This window comes from Micropterus salmoides, unplaced genomic scaffold, assembly GCF_014851395.1.
Source record: "Micropterus salmoides isolate LMB-PRFRI ecotype aquatic unplaced genomic scaffold, ASM1485139v1 Ms_hic_scaffold_1969, whole genome shotgun sequence".
Taxonomy (NCBI): domain Eukaryota; kingdom Metazoa; phylum Chordata; class Actinopteri; order Centrarchiformes; family Centrarchidae; genus Micropterus; species Micropterus salmoides.
Window position 1 is genome coordinate 15,536 of NW_024041116.1, and position 15,923 is coordinate 31,458.

The following is a 15,923-nucleotide window of genomic DNA, read 5'->3' on the forward strand; positions in this document are numbered from 1 at the left end:
GGGGACACAGGAAGTGACATATAACACCTTCATGCGGCGTCGGAACCGCGTAGGAAATTCACAGCCGCACCGGCAGAGCTCCAGAATATGCAACTCGGTCGGCTCACGCCCGGACGCGCTACAAGTGCGAGGGCCCGCCCAACGCTGCTTGCAGCTTTAATTTCTTCCTGTTCTTCTTTAGACAGTGCTTCTTTTTGTCTGTTCACCCATGGTGGCTATAATCCAATTATTTTTCTTTCTTTAACAAAACTTATATGTGTTCATGTTACAACTGTCAAACAATAAAATAACAGTAATAACACAAAAATGTGATTTGATCTGTAAAGATGGACATTTATTAAAAAAAACAAACAGACAAGGCAAAAAAAAAAACAACAACACTTAATGCAGTGAAGGTTTATGGCTCTTCTGGGGTTTAAAGGACATGATGTAAATGTACAATCATTTCATCGTCTTACACCATATTGCCAAATGTATGGATGCATTTGGTGCACTTCTGGTGTGGGGCCCTCTTTCTTTCTTTGGTCTGGGCTTCTCTTAATGCTACAGCATAGAATAAAATTATATTTTAGACAATAATGTGCTTCCAAAGTGTGCATAAACTTTGTTCTGTGAAGTCTGTTTCCTATCTCAAAATGACAATGCCCCCTGCACAAAGTCAGTTCCACAAAGAAATAATTTCCCCTGTTTTTCCACAGAAAAACTTGATAGGCCTGGACAAAGCCCTCCCTTAACACCATCCACCACCTTCGGGATGAACTAAAATGCTGACTGCAAGCCACACTGTATCACCCAATGTCAGAGGCCAACTTCACTAATGCTCTTGTGGCTGAATGGGAACAAATCGTTGCAGCAAGATCACAAAATCTTGTGGAAAGCCTTCCCAGAAGAGTTGAGGCTTTATAGTAGCAGATAAATGCCAATGGAATGAAATGTTCAACAATCACACATGGATATAATGTTTAGTTGTCCACATACTGTACATGTAGTATAAATCTAAATAGCTAGTAGAGCTTTGTAAAAGGTAAAGTTGAGTGCATGAATGTATGGCCATAAAAGCTGACAAATGTACAGTATGTGGCAGCCAGACCATAGAGTACCTTAAAAGTAATATAATAGTTAATCTATTATAGTCTATGCTGGAACCAACTGGAAGCCACTTCAAAAAGGCAAGTGATGTAATCTCTCTCATTTGTTCTGGTTCAGTTTCAGAGAAAAATAGTAATACATTTTGGGAAAGATAAAAGTAAAAAGACCCTTTCCGAATCAGAAAATTCTACAAAACAAAAGACCACATTTTAAGTATTGCAATGTAATAAAAATATGACTTACTTTAATTGCAGTGCTTGATTAGGTCCAGTACTCACTGTAATAGATCAGTAAATGGGTCTGTTTCTTGCTCAAACAAGCTGCGAGAGGAGGTAAAAAGGTACAGCAGTAAAGATACAATATGTGGGGTAGTTTAGTCCAAAAGTTGCTGGGTAATACATTAGATTTCTACTAAGCCTCCTAATTCTTTTGTCCATAAATAGTCTATACAGAGCCTCGCAGGTATCAAGGCAAATTTGTTAACTGTACAGTTAATATCAGCATTTTTTGTGCTATACAGGCTGCTGGTTTATAATATTGGCACCTTTTTTAAATCCAGTTCAATCACTGTATTATCTCTGATTTTATTTACCAGTACTCCAAAATTTGTCAGAAGCCAGTAAAATTGTGTCAGAATTACGTTATGTTATTATATTATCCAGCTCCTTTTTCCCCATTTCAATTCTGAGGCAAAGCAGACAGTGACTGTTAGTAATTGTTGATGTTTGTTGAACAGCTAAAGGCTCACCCTTAGAGAGGCACGTACTCAAAAGCCATTCAACCACCTATTGTGTAGATACCATCTTCGACAAATATGCCCCTCCAGTTAATAAAAAGTAGATAAACTATGAATATTTATTGTTCTCAGAAAATTCCACCATCCCCTCGCATGTTTACATTTGACAGCTGCAGGGTACAAGTGCAGATTTAATCTTGGCTGCGTTGTTTTCTTCAAGGGCGCACAAAGTAATTACTCAGAGGAGGGGAGGGGCTCATTTAAGCCATGTGTTTGTTTCTTTTACCGTGTCCCCCAGATACATACAGCTTAAGTTGGATCATTAGTAATTCAAACTCATTAATTTCCATCTAACAGCATGTCTCCACTACATACTGCAGCCGTATATTCCTCAAAGGGTTAGGGGTAGGAGAAAAGAGATAAAAGCAAACTGTCAAGCAGCAGAAGTAGCTATAAGTACGATCAGTCATTCACTGCATGTCTTGCGACTGTATACAGATACTGCATGTGTGTGTGTGTGTATGTGTGTCTGGGGGGTTCATTAGCTCAAAGCTATTTACAAGGAGCATAATACGCACGGTTAACACACACCAGCCTTTAAAAATACAGTAAACTGCAAAACAGACAAGATAGTCAAGACAATTTTATTCACTGTAAATGTATATATCACAAATAACAGTTTGCCACAAGGGGCTTTCAAATCTGTAAATCATACGACACCCTGACGTCCTTGGACCTGTGATTTGGAATAATCCCCCCCAAAAACACAATGGAAATAAAATGGAAGAAATCTCCCTCTCCCAGGACAGACATCCTATAGATGTCATGTGTACAGTGTAGATTCACAACGGAAAATCAATCATGCAGTATATTTTCTGCCTACATTATTATAATTGAAAATGTCATATTCATGGTTTAAATTATTGATGGGAATTATAGAGGCCAGACTTATAGAGGCTCTGTTATACTCTTTTTTAAGCGTACAGGGGTTATTAGGTTTATAGACTCAAAGACATTGGCTCGGCTCAGCTCAGCAATAAGAGCCGGCTCTTTCTTCATCTACAATACATTGAAATATGTCATATTGATGGTTAAAAAGTGGGATTTGTTGGAATATTCTAGTTAACTAATATCCTATCCTAGTTGTATAACATACAACTTAATAAAAACTGACAACTCTGTACAGACATGCATTTGAAATTATTTGTAAATGCCAAGAAATTCTACAGAAATGCCAAATCTGGAGTTGACATGTTTTGTATTTGTGATAATTAAAAAACAAACAAACATAATCTTATATATTGATATAAACTATCAGAAATTGTATCTTGCATTATTGGCTAGTTGTAGGATTTGTTGCTTCTCTGTTTTTTAAAGGATTGTTTATTGAATTTGAAGACAACACAACCAAATTGTAAACAGTATTTTAATTATGCTTAGTTATGCAATTTGTGGACTAAATGATAGATCAACTGACAAATCAACAATGACAGTAATCTGCCCAGAAAGCCATGTGCCTGGAATGAAATGTAACATTTCACACACTATCTCCTGGCAAAAAAACCTCAGATTATAACCACACAGCAGGTTAAGTGACAGCAAAAGCCCTTCAGCAAAGTGTTCAAGCCAGTAACACATTGTGCTGCATGAAGGACACATTGTGACTGACAGATTGACAGTTACACTCTGCTGCAGTCAAGCAGACAGAACAGGCTCTGGCTCAGCTCAGTGTTAGTTCTCTCTTTGATTTCCTGTGATGTTTCACTACCACACTGAATAAAGTAATTACTGGAGCTTTTATGCCTTGAAGTTTTGACAGAAATTAAGACCCAGATGCTGTATTCACCTCGGCTGCCCCATTATTTTTTTTTGTCCCAAAACAGGAGATTCGCCGGTCACCTCAATACTGTAGTTTTATCCATTTCATTTGTGGTCCTCACAGCATCACAAAAGCTACGTATAAATATCTCACACAAGTGTGCGTTTCCATCTTATACTATGAATAATCCACACCCCTCACTGTGGACAACTACTTTCAACTGAAATAATAAAAAAACAGTTTGTTGTATTTATTGTTTTGTTTATTGGTCATTTAATGTAATTTTTCAAGCTCTACAATCTAAATTCCGTTCACCTTTACTGTAAAGAAGTGGAAGCAAACCATATCCAAATCCCCTGCATAGCTAGATATGAATAGAAATGAGGTTAGTCTTTTTTTGTAATTTAGGTGAACTGACCCTAAAACTCCCTAGAGCAATATTTACTCCTTCTACATATCCAGCTTTTTATTCAAATTTAATGTAGTAAACCCAGCAAAGTAAAACACATTGTTACAAACAAAACCCTTTAATTTTCTCTACATTTCCCCAGACACTGCTTCGGTACATGTGCAGTTGCATTAGTTGCCGTGCATATATAAATTACATTACATCGACAATTTAACAATAGAGTTATTTTGGAATATTGGATTTAAATTTGCAACTCAATTTTGGGACTTTAAATTGGATTGGGACTGACCTTGACATGCATGACCCTTGCTGCATAGAACAACAGGACAACACTGCAGGCATCAGCTTTACTGTAAACATGTTGCAAACAGACACAGTAGAACAAAAGTGATGAGTTGTCATCTCACTTTATTTAATAACCTTAGACCCCCCACCACTATAGGCTATTGCATAAAAAAAAAAAAAAAATCTTAAAATCGTACAAAAATCAGTCACTCCGCAAAATGAGGTGAAACAGAAAATGTTGCAAACGGGATGCTTTCTTGAAAGCTGTACCTAGGTTTTTAGGGCAGACAGTTGATTCAATAGGTCATACATGTTTAACCCTGACATCGGCTCTGTTATTTCAAAGTGGAAAACATCTATGATCTGTTTTACATGTGTGAGTACACATATTGAAATTTAGTAGAAACAAAATAATGCACCATGAATTTAAAGCATACTGTCAGTGGTAAACAATAACATCTACAGCATTGGCAGTGCATATAAAAATAATAAATAACACTGGATACAAGTACATTGTAAATCTATGTACACAGCATTTCAGGGATAAACAAGCTCAATGCATAGCAGGCTCCTTAGTACCACCACAGTGCTCCTAACTTACAGTAATACAGTCTTCTTTCCTGTGATTCCACTATCAAAAATTGCACTGAGCAGATGCAAACGTTATTGCACTGTGAAGCAACTGAATAGAAAGGCTACTACAAAAACTTCAAAATGTGAAACATCCCAATGATATTTTAGTGCCAGGAAGCTAAAACAATGTCATCACTGTGGAGCAGGATGAAGGGGGAGATCTGTTTTCTGCGGTGAAAATTCACCCTGTGAAGTGGAAGGAATAAGGAACACATGATGAAGCCCAACGCTGAGGATGAGTGTGCGTCATTGTTGACCGTCACATAAAACGTGTGAAAACGATGTGTATCGGATAGTTTACCAAGAAAAGCAGGAAGAACATTCCTCTCTAATACGTCTGTAGTGTCTAAAGGATGGGAGACAGGGTTGGAGATGCGAGGAGGTAATGTGACAAAGGGAGTAAGATAAAAGTCTAGATGAGATCACAATGTAATTTTGAGGTGAAGGCAGCTGTGAGCACAGAGGCTGATGATGCAGTGGCAGGAAATGCCGAGTGAGATCAATAAAGATTAGAAGACGTTGCTGCAACAGAACTTAAGCTTGGTGTTCAGTGTGGAGGGTTATTTTGCTCTGTGTGGTTTGGGTTATTTTGAGGCTCACACTCTGCAGCTATCATCCTGCCTTGAGGAAATCTGGGGAACACGTCACTTCCTTTAATTGTCCATGATACAATCATTCTGTACACAGGAGCGAGTCACATTTAGTGAAAAAAAATCCAGTGATAAACAATGACTATACATGGAAAAACAAAACAAATATTTATAACTACTGCAGATTTACGATATGTGAAATCACATTCAGATGAAGCACACACATTGGCATCTACATCTGCCATAGGCTTTAAATAGATTATCCCAAATTGGCTTTGTGCTTATTGTTACATGAGTTTCATGTGCAGATTAACATTTCCCTTCTTTACAAGATTAGTGTTAAAACAACAGGACCATGCAGAGCGGCCTGCAAACACGTAATAAATCAATGGAATAAAATGACAATTGATTAAGAATACACATCTCTAAGGGGGGGAAATGCAGTCTCATCCCGGAGCATTAAAGAGCTCTATAAAAGTAGTCCAGCTATAAATTACAACAACGTCAATCACCACTTAATATGCGCTCAATCTCCTCTAGTCTCTTCAAGGCAGCTGCTCTTTTTTCCTCTATATCTTTAATCTCTTTAGTGGACTTACCCTTAGTCCGCTTGTCAGACTGGCTGCTGTCCAAAGACTCCGATTGGTCCACACCCACAGCTCCGAGGCTTTCTGCAGAGGATTTCCGCACATTCTTCTCATCCCCAGCCCCCTTTCCAACAGCATCAGCACCCCTCCCTTCCTCCTCACCCTCAGCAACCTCCTCCTCCGCCCCCTCCTGAACTCTCTTCAGCTTTTCCTCCTTTGCTGACATGGTAGCTCCCCCTGCTGAAGTAAGTGGTTGCCCTGCTGCGCTCATGGCAGCCATTTTACTTCGTACAATACTCAAGTGACGACGCACATACTCCTCGTTTGGTGCCAGGGCCAGTGTTTCCTCCAGGCAGCGCTCTGCCCGCGGGAGGTCACGCTCCTCAAAGTAGACCACGCACAAGTTGTGCTTGCCTTGTACATTGGTGGGGTCCATGCGCAAAATGCGCTCAAAGCAGGCTTTAGCACCATGCGTGTCCTTCTTGTGGTTCATGAGGATGTCACCCTTCAGAATTAGGCCCTTGATGTGCTCTGGGTGGTGGCGCAGCAGCTCGTCCAACACAGGCAGTGCATCCATCTCGCGTTTTGACTGAGAGTAAAGCAATGCCAGGTTAAACAGGGCACTGCGGAAGCCGACCTGCAAACCAATGGCTTTACGCATCCACCTCTCAGCTGCTGCATTTTCATTGGCATCCATGGCCAGCATGCCGAGGTTAAAGTAACCATTGGCATCTTCAGGCTCCTCCTCCACATAGGTCAGGAAGCGACGGTTAGCCTCAGGCCAGAACTTTGGCTCACCTACCACAGACAGCAGACACATAACATGACAAAGGGATGGACGATATGGCCAAAAATACAGGCTAAAAAGTTTCATATCTTTCGATATCGATAATTATCACGATAAGTATCAAATTGTTATTTCTTTCGAGTTTCAAGGCTGATTTTTGCTCCTGAGTGAAAGTTGAAGAAACCTGATGGCTAATTGTGGTTTAAACACTTCAGGCCAAACGGTGGATCACTTCACAAATCTGAGGTAGACCATTCAAAACAATTCAGATAAAATCTTTGTCAACAAATATGCATGAGTAAAATTAAGTATAAGCTTTTTTAACTTGTGTACGATTGAAGTGAATAAAATCAAACATTTATTGAATATTTATTTAACATTTGTTATATTGGTATTGGAAAAAATATATCGCGATAATTATTGATTTTTTTGTTTTTTATTTTCCAGCTCTAATATGACATGTCATATACTTTTATAAGGGTCTGATGAGGCATCACCACTATGTAAAAAAAAAAAGGAAAAGAAAAAAAGAAAGAGGGGCAGTGAGTCAGAAAGTTGAACTTAACACAAGAGACATAAAGGAGAGTCTGTCTATCGTACTCCTGCCCTGCCTGTTGTTCAAAACCTTGAGAAATTTAAACTTCTCCGAAAGCAGCCTGCCTGCGTAATAGCTAGTTGCAGCTGGTACGATTCAGAAAAGTGACACGCAGTAAGGCTTTAACAAGTTGTACCAAATGTACCAAGTCATTTTTGTTAATTCTTTTAAGTTAAGGCATAATGTTGATAAATGTTATGAATGAAGCGCCAAACTATGCTGTACAGCTCTACAACACAGAGTAGAAGAAGTAGGAATGTGATGAATGAGAAGAAAATAATTTATTGTATGCCCTTTCCGCTTTCACACCTGTGTGAAACCTGGTCACCTGCTCCAAGAATAATGTTACACAGAAGAACTCAGCTCTCCAAACACTCAAAAAGAGTTTTCATTCTGTCTGCACATCAAAGGTTGACAGGCCACAGAGTCAAGCTGAGGTGACGTGCTGGAAAGGGAAAACACACTGACAAGAAATATCGCTACCTTAACTCTTTGAATTTTGTTCAAACCACCCTACGTAAAACTAAATAGACCTGTCATTCATGATGTTTATAGCCTCAACAAAGTGCTCTTTACTGCAGTAACCTGCAGCAGGAATCTGCTGGTAGTAAAGTGCATAAACACTTTGGCAAGATTTACTAAAGAAAAAAAAACATGGGTGGAAAAGCCAACATTAACCGCCTGAACCTCCAGTCAAACCTGTTGGAAATATAACTGCTTATTAAATGTTTCTATTGTCACAGAGTTGATGAAGCATTACCTAACTGAAACTTGGCCATGAACTCATTGCAACACAAGGGCCCGTCATAAAAACCTGGTTACACCCTAAAGGTAATATCAGGTTATTTCCTTCGTTCATACCAGCTTGCATGAAAGCTTCAATAAATTCCAAGTAATGTTTTCCACAAGCCAAGTGTCAAAAAGCATTTATTCCAGCTGGAGACTGGATTAGATTTAAACTATTCACTTCCTCATTTCAGAACGGGCAGACAGAACTCACCAGACTCCTGCATTAGAAGTGCTGAGTTGAAGAGTGCCAGCTTGTGGCGTGGGTTGAGCTCCAGAGCGTGGTTGAAGTTTTTCAGGGCTTCTGATGGGTCCTTCATCTCAATGTTGACGATGGCAAGGTTGTACCACAGGTCAGCGTTGGTGCGGTCAAGCTCCAAGGCTCGGAGGTAGGCATCCCGGGCTTCTGTGGGCTTGTTCATCTTCAGCAGCAGCTCACCTCTAAGTCAAATACAATTCAGAGTCTTACTGGCAGTGCATCTTCAGCGTTAGCGAAAATGAAGATTCAGTGTGCTAGAGAAGAAAGCCAACAAAACTAAAAATGTGTCACTTTGTTGATAATTACAGTCAGCACTAGAGGTCTGCCTAATGTGTGCTCCCAAACAATCCAACAATCAATCAATTAAAAAAAAAAAAAAAGAGTTAGTTTTCAATGATCTTAAAAATATAAAATGTTGTGGTAGGCCTTAGTTTGAAATTATTGTATTGTGTGTGGAAACAACGTAGGTTTATAAATCAAATATAAAAACCGTGCCTGCTGATGTAGGCTTGTTTGAAGTCTGGTCTCATGCTGATTGCTTGTCGGTAGAGCTGGTCAGCCTCCTCCAGCCTTGATTCGTTGGCCCGGATCAGATTGGCCAGGTTTATGTAAACGTTCAGATGATTAGGTGCCACACGTGTTGCATACTTCTTACCAGGAATAACCTGATGAGTGGTCAACAGAGAAGTCATTGGTCTAACTGCTTTGGTAACTTAGAAATACAGTGAATTCAAAAGATGGCAAGATCAACCCGAACATGTTGGACAGATTTTTCTTAACTGGCTTTGAGAGTAACAATTAAAAAAAAAAAAATCTTTTTAATTATACATTACCCAATTATGGGTAATGTACCTCGTAACTGTAAGCCTTCTGACTAACACCGCTCTCAGACCAGTTGGGAGCTGCCTCTTTAGATTTGAATTCCAACTAGTGCATGCCAATACTAGCCCTAATGACACATGCACACAATGGGTGTCTACCGGTAAAGATTTTGCAAAACCGTTTCCACAGTAGGAGCTCAGTGTTTCCCTGCCCTAATGGAACACCTGCCCCCCAAAAGAAATGAACAAAATGTGTTATCGAGGACGAGGCACGCAATCGCACGCACGCACATGCACACACGCACGCACACGGCGTGGAGCAGAGAGACATATGGTGTGGACGCTACTGGAGTTGACAACAACTCATTACTTTACATAATGCTGTAATTCAACCATGGTATTCTTTTTTCTTTTTTTCAACTGTGGTATTCTGTCAGGAGATGCAGTGACTTAAACCAACAGTTAGTAAGAAAAAGCGAAAGTAATATTTAGTTTGTTAAGCTATGAGCAGAGGAAACCTCCGCTAGCAACTAGGCTAATTTAAGTGTAAAATGATATAGGTTAATAATGGTGACTAGCAAAAAACAATAGTTTTGTCTATGAACCTTGACAGTTATACGTTCCTCGACCACCAAAGCAGTCAACCTAGGGGAAACTCTGCTTGGTGTCTCTGCTGTATAGCTGGGGCAGGCAATACACATCAGGGCTAAGATAACAAATCAGGATCTATTACTGTGATATTTACCGTTACCGAGATATATAAAAGGACATAGACTGTTACAGAAGGTTTTGGCCCACCCCTTATGTGACATGATGAAATACCTGTGGCATAAGGGATTTGGCAACCAAGTAGGCATCTTCTGCCTCTCTGGACTTGTTCAAGTTCTTGTAGGTTCTTCCAACATTCATGTGAGCACCAATGTCATCTGCAGAAACATTGTAGGAAGTAGGCCACAGTCAACATACGTTAGGGGTTAAATGTATTTGAACGTGTTTATACCACATTTCTTTGTTTTAACATTCCACAAACAAACTAAAATAAGTTTAAATAATGAGAAATAAGACCTTAAAGCTGTATCTAAGAGACATTTCTATAGCAGCCTTGAAGCACAATCCTTTTGGGAACCAGTTAGAAAACTAAGGGGTTGAAAGGGGTCAGTCAGGACAAGCAGAACTGATGCTTGATGATTAGCATAGCAGGAAATCCTCATCGCGTTAATGCGTTTACATTGATAATCTTGGGGAAACACTCTTGGGTGGTGAACCGGCAAAAGTGTTGAGGTCTCAGCTGATGATAGGCTTCCTGAAAACTGAGCTATGAAGCAAAACAGAAATGCTGGGAGACAGTCAACATACTGTAACTGCACATTTTATGTACTAAAATAACATACATTTAGTATAAATTTGCCATGTGCTTAACGTCATAAGTTCTTGGGCTATAGTTAATGGATTCATAAAGTTGGCTGTCTGTTTGGCATGTTTGGAGAGACGTTTCTGGAAAGTGAAATGATCAGATAAAAAAAAAAATACATAAACACAAAGCCCCATGGACTTGAAATTGAATTAGAAGTCAAGTCATTTTTTGGAAAGGTCAATTGTTAACTATATACACATTTAAGTATGTCTCCAACAGTCAGTTTCAAGGAAAACAAGAAACTGCATTAACAGCAGCTTTTAGTGATCATATGAACAATAGCCTTTGTTAGTCTGTTTCACGTAGTCACGTCTATACAGCAAGATTAAAAAGAGCTCAAAGCCTTAAAGAACACAGGGTGGAAACACTAACAGAAATACTTTACAATACATGAATATCCCTTGAATTTTGTAATAGTATAGTATAATGTGCAGTGATGCAAATATAATTACCCTTTCCACATTAAATAATTATACAGTGTTTGCTGCACTTGTAAGTATAAAGGTATGTAACAGGTAATCAAGAACCAGTTAAAAAGATTATTGACATGGCCAAGCAGAATTTCTTTTATTGCATTGTTTCTATCACGTATGTAATAACTGACGAATGCCTGATTTATGTTTCTTACCTGGCTGGACGCGAGTGGCCTGGAGGAAATACTGCAGTGCCTTTGCGTAATTGTTTTGGTTCTCTAGAGCGTGGCCAACATTATTCCACAACTTTGCATTGTTCTTGTTCACCTGAAGAGGCAGACATTAAGCATCCATCCATCATTATTAAAGTCAACTGTTAGATGGTTTATTCAGACCTTTTATAACAAGGTGACAAAAGATTTGTTTTAACAGTGAAAAACTGCCAGGAAACACTGGCAAGGTGGGCCAAGATACTCCGACAAAGCTGCCTTAATTGTCTTTCCAGCTTACCTTCAGGGCAGAGGTGAAGAGTGTGTATTCTGACTCCCAGTCCCAATTCCTGTTGAAGGTTTTCGCTGCATGTGTGTTAGTAGCACTGCAATTATCAACCAGGAAATCTTCTTCAAGTGTCTACAGAGGAAAATGTAAAGAGTTTTAAATGATATTGATTTGGTAATACAATAAATCAAAGACTTAAAATTTTGAGAAGCTGATCATGTTGTGAGTAATAAAAGGGTGCAGTGTGTTCTTTAAATGAATAGATATGACTTTGTACATATGTAATAAGGTCTGTATTCTTGCGTAAATGGACAGGTTATAATATTTATTCCCTTACATTGACGGAGCTGCAGTAACACCATTATGGAAAAGCACTCACCGTTTATGTGACACAATCTTGAATCCATGCGCAACAAGAACACAGAAACCCATACTGGGAACATAAAGTACCCTCTCTGCCACAACAAAACCCACAGGGAAGAAGAGGTTAGACGCAGGAACAAAGGGTAGGACGATCAAAGACAGGGCCTGGAGGAGAAAGACAACATGACTTGAACCGTCTTGGTTAAACATGTGTGTCAATCATTCAGAAAATATTAAAATGATTCCACTAGGGCGGAAAAAACTTAGTCAATAAACCAATTAGTCAAACTATTTTCATATTCTAATACACAATTTCAGTCATTTTTAAATCAAAAATACCAAAAACTCTCTGGTTCCAGCTCAAATGAGGATGGAGATTTTCGGTCGGACAAAACAAGCAAGTTCTCAATGGAAATTAGAACTGGCTTATAAAAAAAAACCTTCAATAGACAAAGGGATTAATCTATTAAATGAAACAATTAACTTTAGTTTTATCAATAATTCAAATAATCATGAGGTCCTGTATTAAGCATACAATAAGCGCCTACATGCAATATCGACTGATGTTGTATCAGTTGTTAAATGAGATATGAGCAAAAGCTACAGACAGACTAAAATCAATCCATCCAAGCATGTCTAAAATCTGCTTGGCTGATGCCAAGAGATCTGATCCTCCTGCACAGGCTGGAGCCTGAGGGTTTGTCAGTTTTTATATACAATTTTCCTTCTGTAAGGGTAATCTCACATAGGGTCATGTTCGGATAATTTTCTGAGCTAAAGTAAGCCGGAGCCTGAGACTCTCCAAAACTAACTCTTTAATAATGTGGACACACAGTGAATCTCTGTAGGTCTAGGAAGGATACATACTCCCCACCAGGATGTATGCATACTGCGGATTTGGTTTGGCATTACATTGTGTTCTCGCTCTGTACTGCTGATGCCTCTTTCTACCCGGCCGGGCATTAAAAAAAAACTTGCTGTTTAAGACATCCTCAGTTTCCAGAAACCTTCACCATCAATAAGAGGTTGGTCCCAAGGGGTCTGGCCAACTGCTTCTTAACACATGGGATGGTTTAAGAGCAGAGGATTAACTCAGAGCAACTTATAAGCAGAATGAGTAGGATGTGTTGGTTGCAGTTTGTAAACACAACATTCAGAGTTGGCCCCCTTCCTCCCCGGCTCACAAACACTAAAAAACGAGGAGACAGGGCACTTATTATCACACTCTGGAACAATCTACCAGAGGACATCAGGCTTGCAGAGTCTGTTTCTGGTTTGATCTCAGTTCTTAAGATACATTTCTACAAATGTGTGATGCACATTTTATTTTAGATTGTCTTGTTTTATTTATAAATATTCACTGTGTGTGTTATACTTATTTTTATTCAACTTGCTTTAAATCACTTTGTTACCTGTATTGAAAGTGATATATAAATAAAGCTATTATTATTATTATTATGATAGTATGAATGAAAATAATCATTAGTTGTAGCCCCAGCGCATACCCAGCAGCCACCGCAGGTAGGAAAAGGGACTTCGCAGTGAGTCCAGTGGACAACTGTTCTCTAAAACAATTTGGGACATGTGGGACAGCTGGCAGCCTTGCAGTAAAGCTAAGTAGGTTGATGTGGTATGATATTATTATGTAACATATTCCAAAATTCTCTTAGCAAACTAGAGTAAACACAAGAAAAGGTCATAATTCAGTTTATTTTGTCTTGATTTGTTGTCCCCTTTCCTAAACTGAAGCTAAGAGCAATACTGTGAGGAAGTTTACTGACCTTCAAGTAAGAGAGTCATGGGCCTGTTGCACAACAGATGCTAATTTGTTCCTGTGTGCCACAATGAATAATTGCCATTCATTCATTCATTCCTTCAAAGCTCAAATAAGAGCTTATGTTTTATTTCTCTTCATTTTTGCAGGCCGAAATTTCCTGTTTTTGTTTTTTTTACTTGACATGCTAAATAATAAAAAAAAGCTTATTTGATTATATTAATCAAGATGGTAAGACTGTTCTGCAATCCCACTTTTGTCTCAGCGTGCAATTAAACAATGTAATGTAGCATACGTCACAAGGATTATGTTACTAATAAAAAACAAAATGTGAAAAACAAAGTTGAGAACCCACACACTACAGTAATAAAATGAGGATCTAGCAAATGGTCAATTTTAGCATTTGCTGGTTAACACAAGGAACCGCTTAGGCTGATAGCTTTGATAAAGCCAGTTTCTTGCCCTTATGTGGCATGACACTTTTTTAAGGGTAAAAACACAACATTAGTTATTTCATTTGTGAACAATTTACATCCACGGAGTTATTCACCCATCTGAGGAGTTCAGAGTGATTAGTCCCATGTTAGTAATGAGGAAAATTGCCTAGCATGTGAGAGTTCCCGAGGGTAATCCACAAAAAATTGGAAGCCCTGTGTTTGCAAGCCCTCATTTGATTCACAAGGAGGAAATCTGAACAATGCAGAGACACTAAATGTCTTTTCAATTTCAAATTTTTAGATATCTATATATTTATATATGTTTATGTTTATTGTTGTTGTGTGCCTAGGCCCCAAAAACAAATTCCTTGTATGTGTAAAAGCAATTTTGTTTATGGGTATCTAAGACATACAAATCTCACTTTTTGCAAGCAGTGTTCTTCAAGTCTGGTTTATTATGGATTATGCACTGCAACTTTGACATGGATGGTGCTTTGTAGCTATGCTGCTTTTGCAACTTTGGTTGGGTATAAAGATGGTAGGTAGAGTGATGTTGTACTTAATTCAACAAACATCATTTTGTTGGCCATGTGTCCAAACAGTGTTATAGTGTCATGACTACAGCATGCTGTCCAATACAGCATCTGACCTCCGAATTGTGTTGAACATATGAAAATTGTGACCATACATATTAAACAAAGTACATTGTATAATCTGACCAAACTTCCTCATACCATGATGACAGTCTTGGCAGAGCTGTGTCTGTAGCGCAGGCTGTGGTAAGCTAGCAGGGACAGAGAATGTAGAACACCAGGGGCCAGGTTACGGAGGTCTAGGAGTGACTCCACCAGAGGGATGGTGCCCATAGTCCAGTCGCAGCAGAGCTCAGAGGGATTCAGTAGAAGCCATGCATTCACAGGAAGTAGGTAGTTAAAGTCAGGTTGTCTAGTGGGAGTGGGGCTGACTGCTGCCGGGTTATCAAATCTACAAGAGAGGACAGAGAAGAAAAGTTAATTTTACAATAAGCATGGAAGCAATAAAAATATTGGTAAAATGGTATACTGGCATGACATTTGTGAGGAAAAAAAACTAAGACTGCAGAAGAAAATAATAAAGACCTTTTATTTAAACTTGAATTTGAAGTCAACTTCAAAGCTGCAGACAATCTACAGTAAAATTAGTGATAAAAAAAGTGATCACAATAATCTTGTGTCACACTATAACAGCCACGTAGGCCCACTGTATCCCACATCTGATTTTTTTTTTGTCCTGGTTGAACAGCTGTATTCTGTAGATCTATAAAAACAAAAACTATTTACATCATCTAAATCTATCTATGCATCTTACGGTTTACATTTTCTAAACTTTACTTGAGTGTAAGATACCCTCATTCTCTCTGTTATCATGGTGAGCCCCCAAAGCTTTCCATAACACCATAATCCCAACATCATTGCTGGGAGATGAATCTCATTGTTTTGTTGCCCTTTCAAAACCCTACAGTCTAGCTGTAGGGCTAACCAGTACAGTTGTTCTCTATAATAGGCTAAGGGAAGGCCATGAGGCCTTCTAAATAAAAATTATCATTATATGCATCATTAATATGAGTGTGCTTAGCAAATTTCATTCAA

The 15,923-nt window shown here is 38.8% G+C and overlaps 1 pseudogene; it reads right to left on the reverse strand.

Annotated features, from left to right (window-relative positions):
* Positions 1–422: 422 nt before the first annotated feature.
* LOC119911221 lies at positions 423–15,279 on the reverse strand (annotated as a pseudogene).
* Between the last annotated feature and the right edge of the window lie 644 nt (positions 15,280–15,923).